An 18,325-nucleotide genomic window follows, 5' to 3' on the forward strand; every position below is an offset into this window, starting at 1 on the left:
AAATGCGCAGACCAACTACTACGTCGCAGGCTGTTTACCTGAAGAGATGCGCCACCTCTGGAAGTTGTTATATTGCTGCTTGTTGTAGCAATTAGCTTGTAAATGGCTCGTAAACAACTGTAAACAAGATATGTCTCCCATTGTTTACCATCATTCACGGAATCATGACAAACACTGTCTATTTTGGCTAATAATTGTACTACAGTTCTGTATTTTTGAGTAATATCAACAATTTAAAATCAACCATGCTTAATAGGCGTTTTACTATGCAGTAAACAAGAGCGAAACTGTTGCAACACGCTGCGGTAGGAATATTCGACGAGGAAGCATGGACAGTCAGAACACCGGGTCAGGGTTTAGGCTCAAGCCACTAGACACCTGAACCTGGGCCTGGCTCCATGGTAGGAACCAGGGGCGGATTAAAGACTGAAGAACATCCGGGGCTTAACACACGCACACACACGTGACACACACTAGTCAACATCATATATATTTGTCTTGTACCACATAATTTTTAATCTGAAGCTACATATTAAGCATTTTCAGGGCAGAGTATTGTTCCTGTTAGTGTTTAGTGTGAGATGATAGTAAATATTCCCTTTCTTTCTCCAACAACTTTACCTGATAAGCTAACTTTAGGCAAACCAGCAGCACAACAAATATTTTCAAATAAGACTCACAAACCTGAGTCAGCACCAGTCTCATCAGAGCTGGGGTTCTGTCGTTGTACTTTTGGTCTAAAAACGTCCTTATGTCCATCTTCACTCATGCGTTTCAGGCAGAGAGTGTAGAAGAAGCCGGCTGCTGAAGAGCTTCTTCTTCGGTGGTGGAGGCTCAGGCAGGCTGTATACAAACTACTGCCAGCTGCTCCCTCTCTGTTGGACTTTGGTACTGCATGTTACTTCCGCGATTTAGATCCGGGGCTTTTCATGAAACATCCGGGGCTTGAGCCCAAGTAGCCGGGCCTAACGCCGCCCCTGGTAGGAACCCCATAACCATCTGGGCCATTGGTTCTCTGTTGTTTTCTCCATTAATCATCTTTATCTCTCCCTTCACCTGGAGGCTGGAACCGCTTTGACAAACCCCACCAGAGATTACACGGCAAGAGCAGCAGAGCTCCACTGTATGATGTCGGTTCAAGGAGGGGACCATTCAGACCAGGGGTGGGCCATCTTGCTCCTCAAAGGCCACTATCCAGCAGGTTTTAGTTGTTTACCTTCTTCAACACACCTGCAGCTCTGCAGCAGCCTGTTAACCACCAGTAAATCCAAACCAGGTGTGTTTAAGCTGAGAAACAACTAAAAGCTGCTGGACAGCGGTCCTTGAGGACCAGAATTGCCGACCCCTGATGGAGACTCACACCAGCCAGTGGAGCGCAGACTTTTGTAGTTAGAACCTGACACCACTGGAATCAGAATGTCTCCACAGAGACAGAAAAAAACGAATCAGGGACACAGAAACCTCGAAAAGCCCACATGGGCATTTGTTCTATCTACAAAGAAATCTAGAAATCAGACAAAAAAAGGGTTAACAGGCACAGCCCATATCATTCGTGGAAGTGGGGATCCAAACGCTGGAACGATCCAGGGAAAAGGCACGGACAACATGAAGGAAGCGGAATATTATCTGGGTTTAACACACAAGGGACATGGAACATGACCCACATGTAGTCAAGCCCAGAACCCGCCTCCTCCAGAGGACAAAACCACCAAACATAAGTAACCAGAGGAGGGTAAAGGAGCCAAACATTGTACTCTAGTAAGAGTATCATTACTTTAGTACTTTTACTCCAGTAGAAGTAAAGTGCAGTCATAAAAAGACTGAAGAATTCAAAGGGACTTTGTAAAAAGGATACTCGAGTGTCCAGAAAGGCTCTTTTTCACAGCAAATCTTTAGAAACCAACCTTTCCAACAGGTAATGCAAACATGTTAGACCAGACCAAGGTTCCGCTTGGTATTTATATTCTATGGGACCTTCAGCATGTCCAGCTGGACATGTGAAAAAAATAAAAGAAGCCATTTTTGTCAAAGGTCAAAAAACTACAGTAAATGTGCTGCACAGACGGAGGTCCGCAGCTCGTCAGCGACGGGCCAAAAGCAGAAAAATAAGGGGATGGATAAAGTATCTATTATTATTATAGAATCACAGTTAAAGGTTTGTTTAATTCTCTCTAACTCATGTCATCACAACACCAACCCCGAGGACTCCTAACCCTGAACAAACCGGAATGAGCAAAACGTCGTGCATGACACAAGCTTCAGAGTCGCTCCGCAGAAAACATCCAGTTTAGCCTTTTTCACTTGCTGCAGTGTTCACAGTTTGACACTAGGAGAGTAGAGGAGAGGAGAGTAGAGTAGAGTAGAGTAGAGTAGAACATGCCTTTACGTCCCTCAGTGAGGAACAGTGGTGTCATATAACACATGCATGACTGTGTTCCTGAACGTTGCTGTTTTCCGACTTTCAGGTGCGATCCAACCATCTCCACATGGCGAGGTCACTGTGACCCCCCCCCACCCCCAGCTGTCAGTGGGCCACCTGCTCCAGTTACCATGGTAACCCTGAGGAAAGCTGACTGGAGTGGAACTGAACTGATTCATGCTGGGAAGATTGGTGGTTTGGAGGAACAAGTTTAGTGTTTATTTATTTATTTATTGTCTAGTTGGACAATCAGAAACTTTAAAACGTTTCATTCGTCAGATTCATGAGTCAGCGGTTAATATCATCCACGAAGAGCAGCCCTACTCTGGGAGCTGTGTTGCATACGAGCTGATTCTTGATGTGTTTGCTACATCGACTCAGTCTCCTGTTTGTTGTTTTGAATTTCTTAAGTGTGGAAAGTCAGCTTTTTGTGACACATCTCTTCTGATTGGCTGTTCAGAGCCAGAGCTGAACCACCAGAGCTAACAAGGTGTTCCTCCCAGATCAGACAGCCGACCGCACTACAACTCTTATAAAAATGGTAAATCTTCACCACAGTCGCTCACTAGTGAACACATTCGCACCCCTAACTTGCAGATTGTGGGGCTTGGATTCAGTGTGCCTAGGACACGTTGCCATGTGGTGGCTGGGATCAAACCACCGACCTTCTCATTTGGCAGACGACTGCGCCTCTCACTGAGTCACAGCCAATTTGCAATCAGACTCATAAAATAACACTGAGTCTAAACCGACTGTCAGATGTTTATAAAACCGTTTTCATTCAAATGAAATAGCTTTAATATCACAGAGAAAACAGCCCATTTCCCACTGTCGCCACATCTGTGAGTTGTACTGGTTTATATATCCATTCAGATAATGAAGTGAGACCTAAATACATGTTTCTTATATTCTCAGACATACAGTGAATGTGATCCAAGTTTTGCTAATCCCGTATTATCACCAGAACCCCTTCCTTTCACCACATCACCCCGGTTCTCCAACAGCTTCACTGGCTCCCAGTTGAATTCAGGTCCATCTTCAAAATTCTCCTTCATACCTTCAAAGCAATCCACAACCTCTCTCCTCCATATATCTCAGACCTTATAAGTATTCACACCCCATCCCGTTCTCTCAGATCTTCTTCTTCCATCCATCTTGCGGTTCCTTCTGCCCGTCTCGCTACCATGGGGAGCAGAGCTTCCAGCCGCTCTGCTCCTCGTCTCTGGAACTCACTCCCCCCAGACATCAGGAACATTGACAGTTTTACCCTTTTCAAAACAAAACTCAAAACACACATGTTTAAATCTACCTACAACCTCTGATTGTATTGAACTGTTTCTCTTTATTTTTTCTTGTTTGGGTTTTATTATTGTTTTATTGTATTTTATGAAGTATTTTCTGTCAAGTGACCTTGGGTGTCCTGAAAGGCGCTTTTAAATAAAATGTATTATTATAAACTTATTGGGTTCTCTCCTTCAAGTGTCAATGTAATGTCCCACCGAGTCCCCCACCACGAATCAGGAAGTTGGCTCATGGTCCTGAGCAGGCTGGATGCCAAATACCAGCATCAGTGTGCAGTTTCCCTTAGGTTTGGATGAGTTTTACTTCACAACCAGAGATGGCCCTGTGTTGTAAAATTACCCAAATTAAAGTATTTTTGTCACAACCAGGACTTGGAAGACCCATGATGACACCAAACACAGTAGAAGTTCAATAAAAAGTCATTATTAGATGTGGCATTACCCGAGGAGGGCGAGGCAGGAGACAGAGTCGGAGAGAAGGCGTGGGTCAAAAACCAGAACGAGGCGAAGCAGGTAAATGGAGCAGGCTAGGGAACAGGTCAGAGACAGGCGAGGGTCGATGGCAGGCAGAGTCCTAGGCAGGGGTCAGGCGTAAAAACGAGGTCCGGAGGCTGTGATCAGGCAAGGTGAAAGGCTGGAAGATCTACTGGCAAAGAGCGTTCAATAATCTGGCAGGGGATTGGTGGCTGGCTGGTGAATATATAGTAGGGGGAGCAGCTGTGTGTAATGAGCTGACAGTGCGCAGGTGAAGGTAATTAAGTGGCTGAGGGCTTGATGAGGAGGCAGAGGAGGGTGAAAGACTGGGGCCCTGTCCACACGTAGCCGGGGAGCTGCCAAAACGTAGATATTTTTCTACGTTTTGGCCTGTCATCCACACGAAAACTGAGTTTTTTCACACGAAAACGGATCTTTTTAAAAACTCCGGCCAAAGTGAAGATCTGCGTTTTCTCCGTTTTGGGTGTCTGCGTGTGGACGGACAAAACCGGAGTTTTAAGGTCCACAACGTCACTTTCCGCGACAAAAAAATGCTGACAACACGTGTGCGACCTGTGTTTACACTAGCCGACAGCATGGATGCCCTCAGAGCTGCGCTCGCTTTATCAATTGTCCAAGCGCTTTTTGCTTGTTTGTTTTTGCAAGCGGAATTACTGCTCCTTGCGGAAGACCACAGACGAAGGACGAGGTTAAGAACGGGGGAAGTACTGCCGCCTACAGGTCTGGCATGTCCTTAACAACGTATTTATCTGGGTACGTGTGGACAGAGTTTTCTTTTTAAACGAGGTGGTGTGGATGCAAGTTTTTGGAGGGGCGGATATTCGTTTAAAAGAAAAACCGGCTACGTGTGGACTAGGCCTGGGAGTCATGACAATTATCAAAAATTGTTCAATTGCATTATCCATCCATCCATTTTCAGCCGCTTATTCGGAGTCGGGTGGCGGGGGCAGCAGCCTCTGAAAAAATCTGACCAATATTGCTAAAAAGCACTTAGTGAGGCCAATAGAAATATCAAAACTCAAATGCGTGTGTGTGTGTGTGTGTGTGTGTGTGTGTGTGTGTGTGTGTGTGTGTGTGTGTGTGTTATACAGGAAACTCACACAGTGATGTTTAAGAAGTGAAACAAAGTTTATAGGATTTACAGGAACTGTACAATAATTGTGTAAACTAAATCAGGCAGGGGCATAAATTTGTGAACCACAAAAAAATAAACTCAGTATTTAGTAGATCCTCCTTTTGCAGAAACAACAGCCTCTAAACTCTTCCTACAGCTTCCAATGAGAGTCTGGATTCTGGTTGAAGGTATTTTGGACCATTCTTCTTTACAACACATCTGTGGTTCATTCAGGTCTGATGCTTCTGAGCGTGGACAGCTCTCTTAAAGTCACACCACAGATCTTCAATAGTATTCAGGTCTGGAACTTAAACGGCCATTCCAGAACATTCTACTTGTTCCTCTGCATGGATGCCTTAGTAGATGTTGAGCAGTGTTCACGGTCGTTGTCTTGCTGAAAGATCCAGGCCCGGTGCAGCTTCAGCTTAGTCACTGATTCCTGGACATTGGTCTCCAGAATCTGCTGATACTGAGTGGAATCCATGCGTCCCTCAACTTTAACAAGATTCCCAGTCCCTGCACTGGCCACACAGCCCACAGCATGATGGGACCACCACCATGTTTTACTGTAGGTAGCAGGTGTTTTTCGTGGAATGTGTTCTTTTACCTCCATGCATTCCTCACTCACCGGTAAACATCCTGGGTGCAGACTCTGAGGTGGTGGATACCTTTAAGTACCTGGGTGTTCACCTCACCAGCAACCTGAACCGGTCCAACAACACAGATGCACTGTATAAGGAGGGCCAAAGCCGCCTCCACCTCCTGAGGAGGCTGAGGTCATCCGGGGTTAATTCCCAGCTGCTAATGTCCATTTCTCACTCTGCTGTGGTCTGTTGGGGCGCAGGCAGCTCTGACTGGATCAGAAAGAGAATGGACTAGTTAACAAAGCTAACTCGGCTCTGGGATGCCCACTGGGTTCAGTTGGGAAGATGTGTTAAAGGAGCATGGTGGGGAAGATGACCTCCATCTTAAAACAAAATATCCCACCCACTGCGATCCACTGTGGAGACCATGGACAGCTCCTTCAGAGGCAGACTGAGACTTCCGAGATGTAAAACTACCATAGGTCGTTCATCCCCTCTGATGTAACAGTGTATAACTCCTCAGTTTATGCTGTACTGGCAGTATCCTGTTACATAATGACATCAATGCAATACTCAGTATGTGTTCAATATTTGTGCAATACCAGATTTACAGTGCGTCTGCGTCCCTTATGCTGCATAGTTCTAGAACCCAAGTTCTTCGGTTTTATTTGTGGTATTTATTGGTTGAAGGTTACAATAGTAGCTTATTGCCTATTTGTGTATATATGTGTACCTTTGTTATTATTTATCTTCAAATTATACTCTTAAAGAGCAAGTCACCCCCTACCAGATTATTACTCCATTCCCATTTCCTGTTTGAAAAATGCAACAAATGCTCTTGCCTAGCAGACCGAGAGGGCGGAGCCACTAACAAATACACACACACAGGCTCACAATGACATTGTGACATCATATGGTACCAGCTAATGTTCTAGGGGACCTCTTAGCCAATAGTGATGGCAGATTTTAATTCAAATGCAGTGCAGAGTTTTTACCTGACAACGGCACAACACTGACAGTTTCAGGCAGAAAATTAAACTTTTAACTAAAATTCACTAAAGTGCAAAACTACTGACTACACGTGTCTGCAACACGATTAGACACACATTTATATAGTTTACCAGAAAAAAAGTTGATTTGGGATGACTTGATCTTTAAGTGTTGGTGCTGCTGTAGCACGCAAATTTCCCCACTGTGGGATCAATAAAGTCTATACTATTCTATTCAGATTCAGCTCCAAAGTCTTCTCCACAAAGATTCAAACTCCAAAGAGGTGATTGGAGAGGGTTGCATCTGTAACAAAGGTGAGATCTTAATGAAACAAATTTTAAGAATTTCTCACATAGACACAAATACAGAATGCGCTTTCAGCTGTTCTTGTTCAGGACTCAATGATCCTATTGTTGATGCCACCTATAGGCTATTATCTAAACCTACAATTCCTGGAAATATATTAAACTTCCTCTGGGAAAAATGGGAATGGGAATTCTGCTCTTATAACCTTAAAGTTTTATAGACAATATCCGAGGGTCCGTGCTGGGACGTGCTGATGTACGACGTTGCTGTGAATGAGGCGTGGCATAGGTTTGTGTCTGGCACAAACACATTTACACAGACACCCTGTGGACTGGCGCTGCCTATTGGAGCTGCCAAAGTGGCCGGCCGCCATTTTTAATGGGTCTCCATTCCAATGGCGCCCCCAAGGGTTGGCCAGGGGTGGTCATAGCCACCCCTAGAAAATTGCTGGTTCCACCAGCAATGTCAGTGTTAATAAATCACATTATTGTTTACTCAAACCCTAAATTGATCTTATTTATTCAAGAAATAATTGTAAAACTAAATAAAAATAATACAATTAATGAGTAAAGAAATAATCAGGATAAAAAAACAATACTTATGTTTTTGCTGCTTGCCATTTTTTAAAAGTTTTTAATTTCATAGTTTGTTGTGAACACAGCAACAGGTAAATTAAACAAAAAACATTTTAAAATAAAAATTGAAATATTATTTTAAATAACTGAAAAGTAGTTTTCTGAAATGTTTGTGTTTGAAAATTTTAATCCAAATGTTTGGGATAAGTATTTAAAAAAATAAACAAATAAAGGAGCAATGAAATACATCGCCACAGGCTGAACTCTCCCAGAGTTACCACAAGGACCAATTTCTTTGGCCTCGTCTGGCCACCCCATCAAAACTTTCTGGAGGCGCCCCTGCTCCAGTGTATTCATTTCTGCTGTTGAATGTGCTGCTTACACAACTAAAACACACACTTTATTTTGCTTTTTCACAAAATCAGACACATGGTATGACATACTTAATTTATACATATAATTAGACAAAATAAATTATAATATGTATTAGGTAGCCTAGAAAAGTCAATAGTAATCCCACATGATCTGTTTTCAATAGTACGCAGGTTACTGCAACTGCAGGATGCACAGAAACGGCCATTGTTGCCAACTCTGAATTCACTTTGGAGACTGAGGAGACCCATCCAAAATGGCGGCAACGCTGTTCCCATACGCTTTCCAGCGCCCTATGGGGCGTCACGTATTCATGTCTATGGTGTCCGGGACGTGATTGGCTGATCAGCTGACCGACCGGACAGGTGATTGGGTGACTGACTGAACGTGGCTGCGCAGAAGTCAGACACGTAGAGACGCAGACGGGGTCAAGTTAAATAGGGTGAGAGCGGAAGTGAACTTTTTCTGACCTTTACAGTAAAACAAGTTCTTCTCAAACTGATAATGAGTTGAAATTTAACACACTGAGTCATGTAGAAAACTTGTAACCGGCTCTGCTTACGGACAGCTCCACTTGGCTAGCAGTAAGACCTCGAAACTCCAAGCAGAGGCGACTGCTGGACGTTTATTTTGATAGTAATAACCGGAAATCGTACTGTTGCGTACATGAGCGGGTTAAGATCCGTTAAGGGGAATCGGTAACACGAGCAAAGACGGGCACGAGTAGGGGTAACGACCTGATGACAGCTGAGTTATAGTCCTCCTAACCGCCGTTGGAAGAAACCTGCTGCGCTTCAGGTAAGAGTAACCGGCTCTACCCCGATGGAAACCCAGTGAAACGGAACCATTAAGTTTCAGGACAACGAGCACAAGTTCAGAGAGTTTAGTTTGCCGACAAGCAGGTGAAGGCAGGAACCCATCTGTTCTCTCACCTTTAAGGTAAAACACAAGTAGTTTAATTTGAAACAACGTGTCTTTCACCAGTGCCTGTCATGGTGTCCTCTTGGACAAGAGTCTCCAACACTGGTCCTCGTTTTTCACCATGCAATTTTAGCTGTTTTCTGCTCCAACACACCTGATTCAGCCTGTCAACCACCCACGGGGTCAAATCAGGTGTGTTGGAGCAGAGAAATGTCTGAATATCACACACACACACACACACACACACACACACACACACACACACACACACACTAAGCTATTATACAGGCTCATTTAAAATCTCTCCAACCCAGCCAAGCAGGTGTGTTAAAGGTACAATATGTAAAAACTGTACAGTGAAATACCCACAAAACAGTCTGAATCATGTTTTTAGGAAGGTTATACTGAATCAGATTTCCTTCTCAGCCGGCTGGGGGATTTTCAGTTTTTCTCCCTTTGGAAAGGCCGAAGAGAGACGTAGTCACAGTTTACAATCAGCAGTGTTGTGCCCGAACGTGTTCATTGAACGATCGTTTGTAAATTTGTTCGTTTTTTTACGTGAACTGTCTGCTCATACAGTCAGGAATCCTGGCAGAGAGACGCTGGAATTGGGGATGTGGTCCTGCAGCCACGTCTCAGTGAAACACATAACACTGCACTGCCGAAACTCTGGCTGAGTCCTTGAAAGGGCTTGGAGTTCCTCCATCTTGTTGGCCAGTGATCTCACATTGCCCATTATGATCGATGGAAGAGATGGTTTGAATTTCCTCTTTCTCACGATTTTTCCAATATTTTATCACGATTTCGATTTGATCACGATTTCTTATCCATGAATAGCATAACTTCAATTGCATATTAAAGAAGATAAACATTGAATAAATAAACATTTATTCATATTAGGGATAATCAACACAGTGCTAACACACTTATATTTTAAACTCACACCAGAGATGATAAAAGCCCTGAGAGAAACAATTACAAAAATCAGTTTTTCTCGTTTTTCAAGTAACTTAACATAAATTAAAATCGTAAACATATTTAAAGTGCAAACATGTCAATTGCAAACGTATTGTGCAAACATTAACTTGTTCAAAATACTATGTAGCTCCCAGTTGCTCATGTAGTGGATAGTTAAGCGCTAATACGGCTCTAATGTAGCTTGTGGTAGCAAAAAACTGCGCATTCTGAATGTTTTCTGCAACACTCACTTTGCATTCAGCGTACATGCGTGGAATGGCTGTGTTCGAAAAATACTTGCGGCCGGAAAACTCGTAGCGCGGATCCAATGTTTTTATCATTTTCTTAAATCCCACTCCTACTGTTCGCACGGGACACAAATCTTTAACCAAGTGGTACGTCACTGCATCGGTCACGCTGTTCCATCGTCTGCTGTCTCTGTCGTAGGGAGTGAGTTTTGTGTTTCTGTTAGCGTTTGCTGCCTGGAAGAAGCACTAGCCGCTGCAGCCGCAGGCTTTTTAGCTTTAGCTGCCAGCTGGCTCTCATTGCATTGTTTGGGATGCCTTCTTTTCAAGTGATTAAACAAGTTTGTGGTGTTGCCATCACTTGCCTTGACGCTCTCCTTGCAAACTTTGCAAATGACGTTTCGCTGCTCTTTGTCATCTGGTGAAAAACCAAACCAGTTCCATATAACGGACGAGGCGTTCCTCTTCGGAACGAAAACCTCGTTGTCGCTCTCAGCCGCGGCCGAAGCCATGTTTGTTCACACACAGGTGAAAACAAGCGGGGCTCTAATATATTAATATGACTCACTCTGATTGGCTAAGGGTCAAACAAAGGCGTGTCATTCGCCGGAGGTAAGTTCCCTTTTCATTCAGAGGCAGAATTTCAACAGCAGAGCTGTGAATCGTGATAAAAAGGTCTCTCAAAAATGACAGACCGTCAGATGTGTAGATCGTAAAACGGTCTAATATCGTCATATCGCCCAGCCCTACCTGGGTCCACCATGGTGGACGGCAAAAGCATGTAAACAGTGAGCGACACGATTACTAAACAAAGGGAAAAGTAGAGCCTGAAATTGTTTTTGCGATCAAAACAAAAACAAAACTCCTCCAGCAATCCTTCAACCAGTTCATGCCCAGTTCAGTTATCATAAGAAGTAGTGCATCTAGCGGGGGCTCATAGAGAGCGGTATGCTAACTAGCTTACCAACGTTAGCTTACGTTCTCTCTGGAACTGTTCACCGATGTAAACATGTTGCTAACTTTGCCCAAATTCACCCCGCTGGATTTATAACTTTATGTTATAAACAGCGTTTCACTTTAAACCAAAGCTGATTGTTAAAAAGTCCGGATCCCTACCAGCGTCTGTTGCTGGTGGTGTTACCGGGTCCAGCTGCTGCTCTCACACCGGAATGAGATCTCTGAACGCCGACGCTCATATAAATAAATAAATAAATAAATAACATAATTTTAACACACGTAATCATTCATCGGAGCTTTAATATCGCTAATAATTGTCTCGCTCTACACTACAGTGGACGGAGCGCAGCCTCCGTGGTGAAATACCCGTCCATCAGGATGATCAATAACTAGTATAAACGCATCACATTTATCCCTGTCCCCGTCTTCCTCGTGAAATAAATTAACGTTAATCTTACCTGTTTATAACATGTTCGCTGCAAATCTGAGGCCTGCTAGTCCGCTTGATTGATTGATCGCTGCAGTTCATCTCCGTCCTCAGTCGCCATCAAAGTTATTAAAAAGAAGAAACGAGTTGAGTTTACATCCTTGCCTCTTAGTGCAGCCGACCACGCAGCAAGCTAACACCATTTTACTGTCAAATCAACTAAATAAAAGCCATTAAAGGCTACAAACTGGCTTGTTTTGCTTACCTTCATTGGAGTTTCTACGGGTGTAAACGGTCTTTTTGCCGTCCATCATGGCGAAGGGGGCGGTCACATGAGTGGTGTAGCGGAATATAGTCAGTTGTTTATAATTCTTAGCCAATCGGAGTGGACAGATTAAATAAACACTACAGACTCTGCCCCGCAACAGAACGGAGGTTCTGATTGGAATGAGCGGACAATGTGTCCTGTGCTTACCTTATGTGAATCAGAATGTCTGGCATAGTTAATCCTGTTATTCAATAAACACATAAATCATTACATTGATTTCACAGATCAGTCACCTGATTATTATTGACCAACATTTGTTTTGATTAGCTTTATTACAAATAAAGTTCTTTGATTAATTAATGAAAAGCGTTCTTCGACCTTCTTCTGTCTTCTTTCCTGGAATGTAAACACCAAAGCAAGCGCACGACCGTGGCAATTCATGCACACTGTCACTGTGTTAAAGGGCAGCTGTTAAGGGCAGAAAATAGCATTTTCATAACGCTACAGTGGCGTGACGTCACGTGCAAAGGGTCAATAGAAATATCTCAAGCTACTGTTTTCAGTTATCAACATCTTGATATTACATTAAAAAAGTATTTATATACTGTAATATAAGTTTCAGTGGGAGCACGGGCAGAATATCTTACCCTCCTGTCAGAACCTAAAAAAGGCACCAGTAGGCAGCAATTTATCAAAAATATCCTTTATTAACACAACCAACAATAAAACACTACGGCCAAGTTCCTTCACGATAAAACCAGCTGTTCAGCATAAGTAAAATCAAGCAAGCGGGTACTTAGGTGGCCCAGTTTATGCGACCCCCCTCCCCGGGGTCTGAGCTTCTGACACCGTCTAACGCCCCAGGGTTCAGCTTGCGAGGACAGCGGGTGAGTCCAAGGCTCAGGTCCGGCTGCCGGAGTTGCGGCGGCAGATGTCGGCATGGTCTCGGCACCCAAAAACTCCCAGCCCTCACTACCTAAAGAAGGCGTCACGCCTCCCCTCCTAGCGCTGGAACACTGCCCACCTACTCAGCTGTCTTCATCGCCGGCAATCCTAACCAACTGCGAACGATCCCACCCCCCAGAACCGGGTGCCACAATGACAGGTCGACCACACACACACACCTTGGTAGATCTGCCACCCTTTTCTCCACTCTGGCCTCATTACGCCTGACAAGCACCAGCCGGCGTCCAGTCACCACGCCCCCAGAATCTGGCAACCCCGTCTTCTGTCTTCCACAATACTTATCAATTTACTGTGCATGACTTGTTTTTACTTGTCAATTAGAATGTTCTGGTGCTGATCCGTAACTGTTGCTCAGGGCGGACTCGATTGTTTTGATACACGGACTGCAGTGCCCACATTTGACCACAGGATGTCATTCTTACTTCATGAACCTTTGAAACTTCCATCCAACCAAATCAGCAGTGGAGCAGGTCTGTTAAGACAAGGAAAACCTTTAAAAGTTAAAGGTGTCTCTGGAGTGTACAGAGGTTATACAAGCTCGGGCTGGGCGATATGGCAAAAATAGAATCTCACGATTTTTCCAATATTTTATCACGATTTCGATTTTATCACGATTTTTTATCCATGAATAGCATAACTTCAATTGCGTATTAAAGAAGAGAAACATTGAATAAATAAACACTTATTCATATTAGGGATAATCAACACAGTGCTAACACACTTATATTTTAAACTCACACCAGAGATGATAAAAGTCCTAAGAGAAACAATTACAAAAATCAGTTTTTCTCGTTTTTCTCTATATGAGGGGGGCCTGAGGACCCAAGGGTCCTACGTCCTCTAGTGGGCCCTGTACTCACTGACCAGTACCATAGATCCCTCCCCAAAGAAATGCCACTTCGCACCATTACTGACCCACTGTTAAACTGGTCATGCTGGAGGTTGTTGCAGGTAGCAGAATGTTCCCAACGGTGTCTTCAGACTCTGCCACATTTGTCACATGGGCTCAGTATGAACCTGCTTTCATCTGTGAAGAGCACAGTGTGCCAGTGGAACATTTGCCAACCAGCCAGAAAGCAGAGGAGCTGAGAAGTGCTCTGTGGTCACCACCTGCAGAACCGCTCCTTTACTGGAGATATCTTGCTAATTGCCTATAATTTCCACCTGTTGTCTGTTCCATTTGCACAACAACATGTTAAATTGATTGTCAATCAGTTTTGCTTCCTAATGGACAGAAGTGTGATTGACTTGGAGTTACACTGTGTTGTGTTGAGCAGTGTATTTACTGTACCAGCCTGTTAATTAGGAATCAAATCTGCTAAATAGATAAAACATTTACCGTCATCATTAGTAGTTGGAGCTGCTGTCGCCAGTCCAGAAAGTGAAGAGAATGCCATCCTTTTGTTTATTCTTTTTATCCCAACAGAACACACAGGTGTGTAAGCACAGTGAAAACAGGTACAGAAGATAATCCAACACATGATTCGTGATTTTAAAGACAAAACCTATAAACAACATCTTTTAACCCTCCTGCGTTGTTAGTGGGGTGAGATGGGCCCCAGGTGCTTATTTTGCTCCCTTTCTTTTCAGGCTCACATTAATAACTTAATTCGGTCAGCATACTTCCATCTACGTTCCATAAACCGTCTCCGTCCCTCACTGACCCCTCACACTGCCGCCATTCTCGTCCACAGCCTCGTCACCTCCCGTCTCGACTATTGCAATTCACTTCTTTATGGTCTCCCCAACAAACTCCTTCATAAACTGCAACTGGTCCAGAATTCAGCAGCCCGTATTATCACCAGAACCCCTTCCTTTCACCACATCACGCCGGTTCTCCAGCAGCTCCACTGGCTCCCAGTTAAATTCAGGTCCATCTTCAAAATTCTCCTCCATACCTTCAAAGCAATCCACAACCTCTCTCCTCCATATATCTCAGACCTTATAAGTATTCACACCCCCTCCCGTTCACTCAGATCTTCTTCTTCCATCCATCTTGCGGTTCCTTCTGCCCGTCTCGCTACCATGGGGAGCAGAGCTTTCAGCCGCTCTGCTCCTCGACTCTGGAACTCACTTCCCCCAGACATCAGGAACATCGACAGTTTTACCCTTTTCCAATCAAAACTCAAAACACATATGTTTAAATCTGCCTACAACCTCTGATTTTATTGAAATGTTTCTCTCTGTTTTTTCTTCTTTGGGTTTTATTATTGTTTTATTGTATTTTATTACGTGTTTTGTGTAAAGTGACCTTGGGTGTCCTGAAAGGCGCTTTGAAATAAAATGTATTATTATTATTATTATTATTATTTTAATGAATTTATTTTTTAGGAGTGCACCACTTCACCCTTGCCAGGTATAAACCATCAGCCATGTTAAACCCTCCCCTGTCCTGGACAGGTCACCTGATAGGACAGTGGAAGGGTTCATTCATACCTTGTTTCCCTTGCCATGGGTGCTAAATTGTGACAATGTGCTGCAAAGTAGGGATGGACAATATATCGGCATCAATATCGGTATCGGTCTGATAAAAAAACTGTGCTGATATTATCAACCGATATTTTTTTCATCTTGTCACCATTTGTTTGCCTGTTTCAGAGGGTGAAGGGGGTGATGTGTAAATGTTTAGTCAAGTCTCAGTGACTGTAATCATCTCAGAAGCGTAAATGTGTGTGATGTGTGTACATAACTTAAATTCAGCTTTTATCATTTTTATTCTATACAAAGTCTGCTTATTTTAAGCATTAATGTCAGTATATCGATATCGGCAAATATCGGTTATCGACCATAACCGTGATCTTAATATCGGTATCAGCCCAAAAGTTTCATACCGGTGCATCACTACTGCAAAGCTTCAAAGAGACCTCTTATATGATCTAAGTTTCACAGCAGTGAATGATAATTATTTATATTGTTTAATTAAACAGATTTAAAATGGCAGCTTACGACTTGCTGACATGTTTGCAGAGCCCCACAGTTTCACTGTGATCCATCCAAACAATCGAAGAAGCAAGGCCATCCTCACCTCATCTTTATTCCGAACACCGTATCAGTAAAAAATAGGCGGAGCCACAGTGTGCCCTACTGGGCTTAAAGGAACAGTGCCCCTGCCGTTACAGTAGTGTCGATAACAATCGAAACAAGTTTTTGTGAGAACTGGAGTTTACTGGTGTGATTTCAGATGTAATGTTGAAGTAGACCTACAGAGGGAGCTAGAGGTTCCAGGGGCAGCTTTGTGGTAGAGGAGAAACAAAAGTTGCTTCTTGATTTTGTGAGAGGGAAACGAACATTCATGTGGAGAAAGGGCCTCTAATTTGTTGCTCTGCCCATCATTCCTTGGATGAATGAATGCCCACCCCCGTAAACAAGGAGGCAGGATTCCAGAACAAGCTAAAGTATTTTGTGCTTTATGGCCTGCTGACTGACTAACCAGGTATGAAGGCTCAGAAGACTAAAACGGTCACTAATGTGAGTCCTTGTTGTTCTATGGCTAATTGAACTTCCTAACCGCTTTAGAAATCGAGCACTTTTGTGTCCCAGATTAAGATTAGATAATTCTTCAGATTAGCTGAGCCAATTTTACTCCATACTTTCTTCTGTTAACCGAAATCTCCTCAGATTAGAAGCCTTGGAGATATTTAAACCTAAACCTAAACCTGCCAGATATGAAGCCTTACACCGGGGACACACCGGTCGCGAAGCGCAGCGAAAATGGGACCGCCTTCATTCGGCGCCCTTGTTAAGCTATTCTATAGACCACATGGGCCGCCGAAGCGCCGCAAATCACCTCGCGCCGGCGCTCCAGCCCGCGCCGTGCAGCGATCATTTCGGCATCGGCTCTATTTTTTTCGCGAGCCGCGGGTGAATCGCGTCAATTCTGGCAGGAAGTCAAACCTAGACATAAGAGGCAGGCCGGTAAAGTTAACAAAATAAAGCATTTCAAAATAAAATTACGCAATCAAATGTGTTCGTAATCAGACACTGCAGAAAAACCACACGAACACACACACACACATCGAACTTGTGTGCGTGTGTGAACACGTGAAGGGGTGTGTGGTTTTGGGTGTCTTCACGGAGCAAACAGGACAGAGAGGCAGAAAGTCTGAGGCAAGCAGTTAAGATGGATGACTTTAAATTAATTATGGAAGTTGAGAAACACAAGGAGATGTACGACCCCCGAAAAACATAATTATTTACGTATCCATTTCGGAAGAAACTGCTAGGATACAGCTGCAGAACTGGAGCGGGTTCCAAGAGATTCAACTGGCAGAAACATAGGTTCACACACACACACACACACACACACACACACACACACACACACACACACACACACACACACACACACACACGGTGTGTCCACGTTCAAGGAAAATATTTATTTATAATATTATTTCACACACACGTACGCGCGCGCGCACACACAAACACTCAAACGTAGAGGAAAAGAGCTGAGAAAAGGCAGAGAGGAAATGGAGGACACCGAGTGTTTAAAAGAAAAACTACAGCTGAGCCGAGGCGCGCCTCGACTGGGGCGCGTCTGATCTGAACTGAGGAGCGGCGAGCAGCGGCCGAATTTCGTGAGCGATTCGCTTCTCGGCGCTTCCGCGGCCGGTGTGTCCCCGGCGTTAGAAGTATTTAGAAAACAAAGTGCAGTTGCCTTTATTTGAACTTACTGGGACTCCTGACATTTGTGTTAAAACAATGGTCCACCACTGTTGTGCTTCCAAATATGCAGCAGAGGTAGTGTTTTGCTTTGCTTTTTGCTGATTGTGTGAAAACACACCCCTGTAGCTCTGACCTGCAAGAACATTACATTCATTCCTGCTGGAGAAAAGAGACAACCTTATGGCGACCTCATGTTCTAACATTATCATGTCATATCTAATGGCATGGCACATTAATGTTCCCTAGAGTGAGCTATAGTTTAGTAGGTGACAGCAGTGATGTCTATGGAGATCAGATAAATGCTGCTATCTGCAAGCTGCATATAAAGTCCCAGTGTGTGATATTTTTACCTGTTTACTATCAAATTCTGTGTATCCAGTTCACAAACTTGTCCTTTTTCATTAATATTATCCACCAACATCAATACTAAATATTTGTTTCAGCTTGAAGTTTTATATTTTAAATACATAAACTGTGGCCAACGCTCCATGGTCATGCTCCATCTTCAAATACAGTAGCTGTTTAGGGACAGACGAGCTCCTCATTACACGTTTGCACTATGACTATAACCTGAAAGAACCAGCGGAGGGCAGTAGTGCGCTCTGGAAGCATGGAGTCTGCTAATTCAACCACGAAGAAGAGAATAGCTACACGGTTGCTGTACTTTGTTAGTTTCAGTAACAAACAATGAAATCGAAAGACACGTCAAGTTTGTCAGGCCGTCTTGTCCAACACTCGGAAGTCGCATGTGATGAGATCC

General features: G+C 43.7%; 1 protein-coding gene across 1 annotated transcript in view; it reads left to right on the plus strand.

The window, feature by feature from the left end:
* Window positions 1-8,591: 8,591 nt before the first annotated feature.
* cnpy1 (canopy FGF signaling regulator 1) overlaps window positions 8,592-18,325 on the plus strand; it is a 37,961-nt gene continuing 28,227 nt past the window's right edge. Inside the window, exon 1 of the mRNA XM_015957587.3 lies at window positions 8,592-8,954. The gene's annotated coding sequence lies outside the window, so the exon portion shown is untranslated. The remainder of the gene's footprint in view (window positions 8,955-18,325) is intronic.

Source organism: Nothobranchius furzeri, chromosome 11 (genome assembly GCF_043380555.1).
Source record: "Nothobranchius furzeri strain GRZ-AD chromosome 11, NfurGRZ-RIMD1, whole genome shotgun sequence".
In the NCBI taxonomy this organism is placed as follows: domain Eukaryota; kingdom Metazoa; phylum Chordata; class Actinopteri; order Cyprinodontiformes; family Nothobranchiidae; genus Nothobranchius; species Nothobranchius furzeri.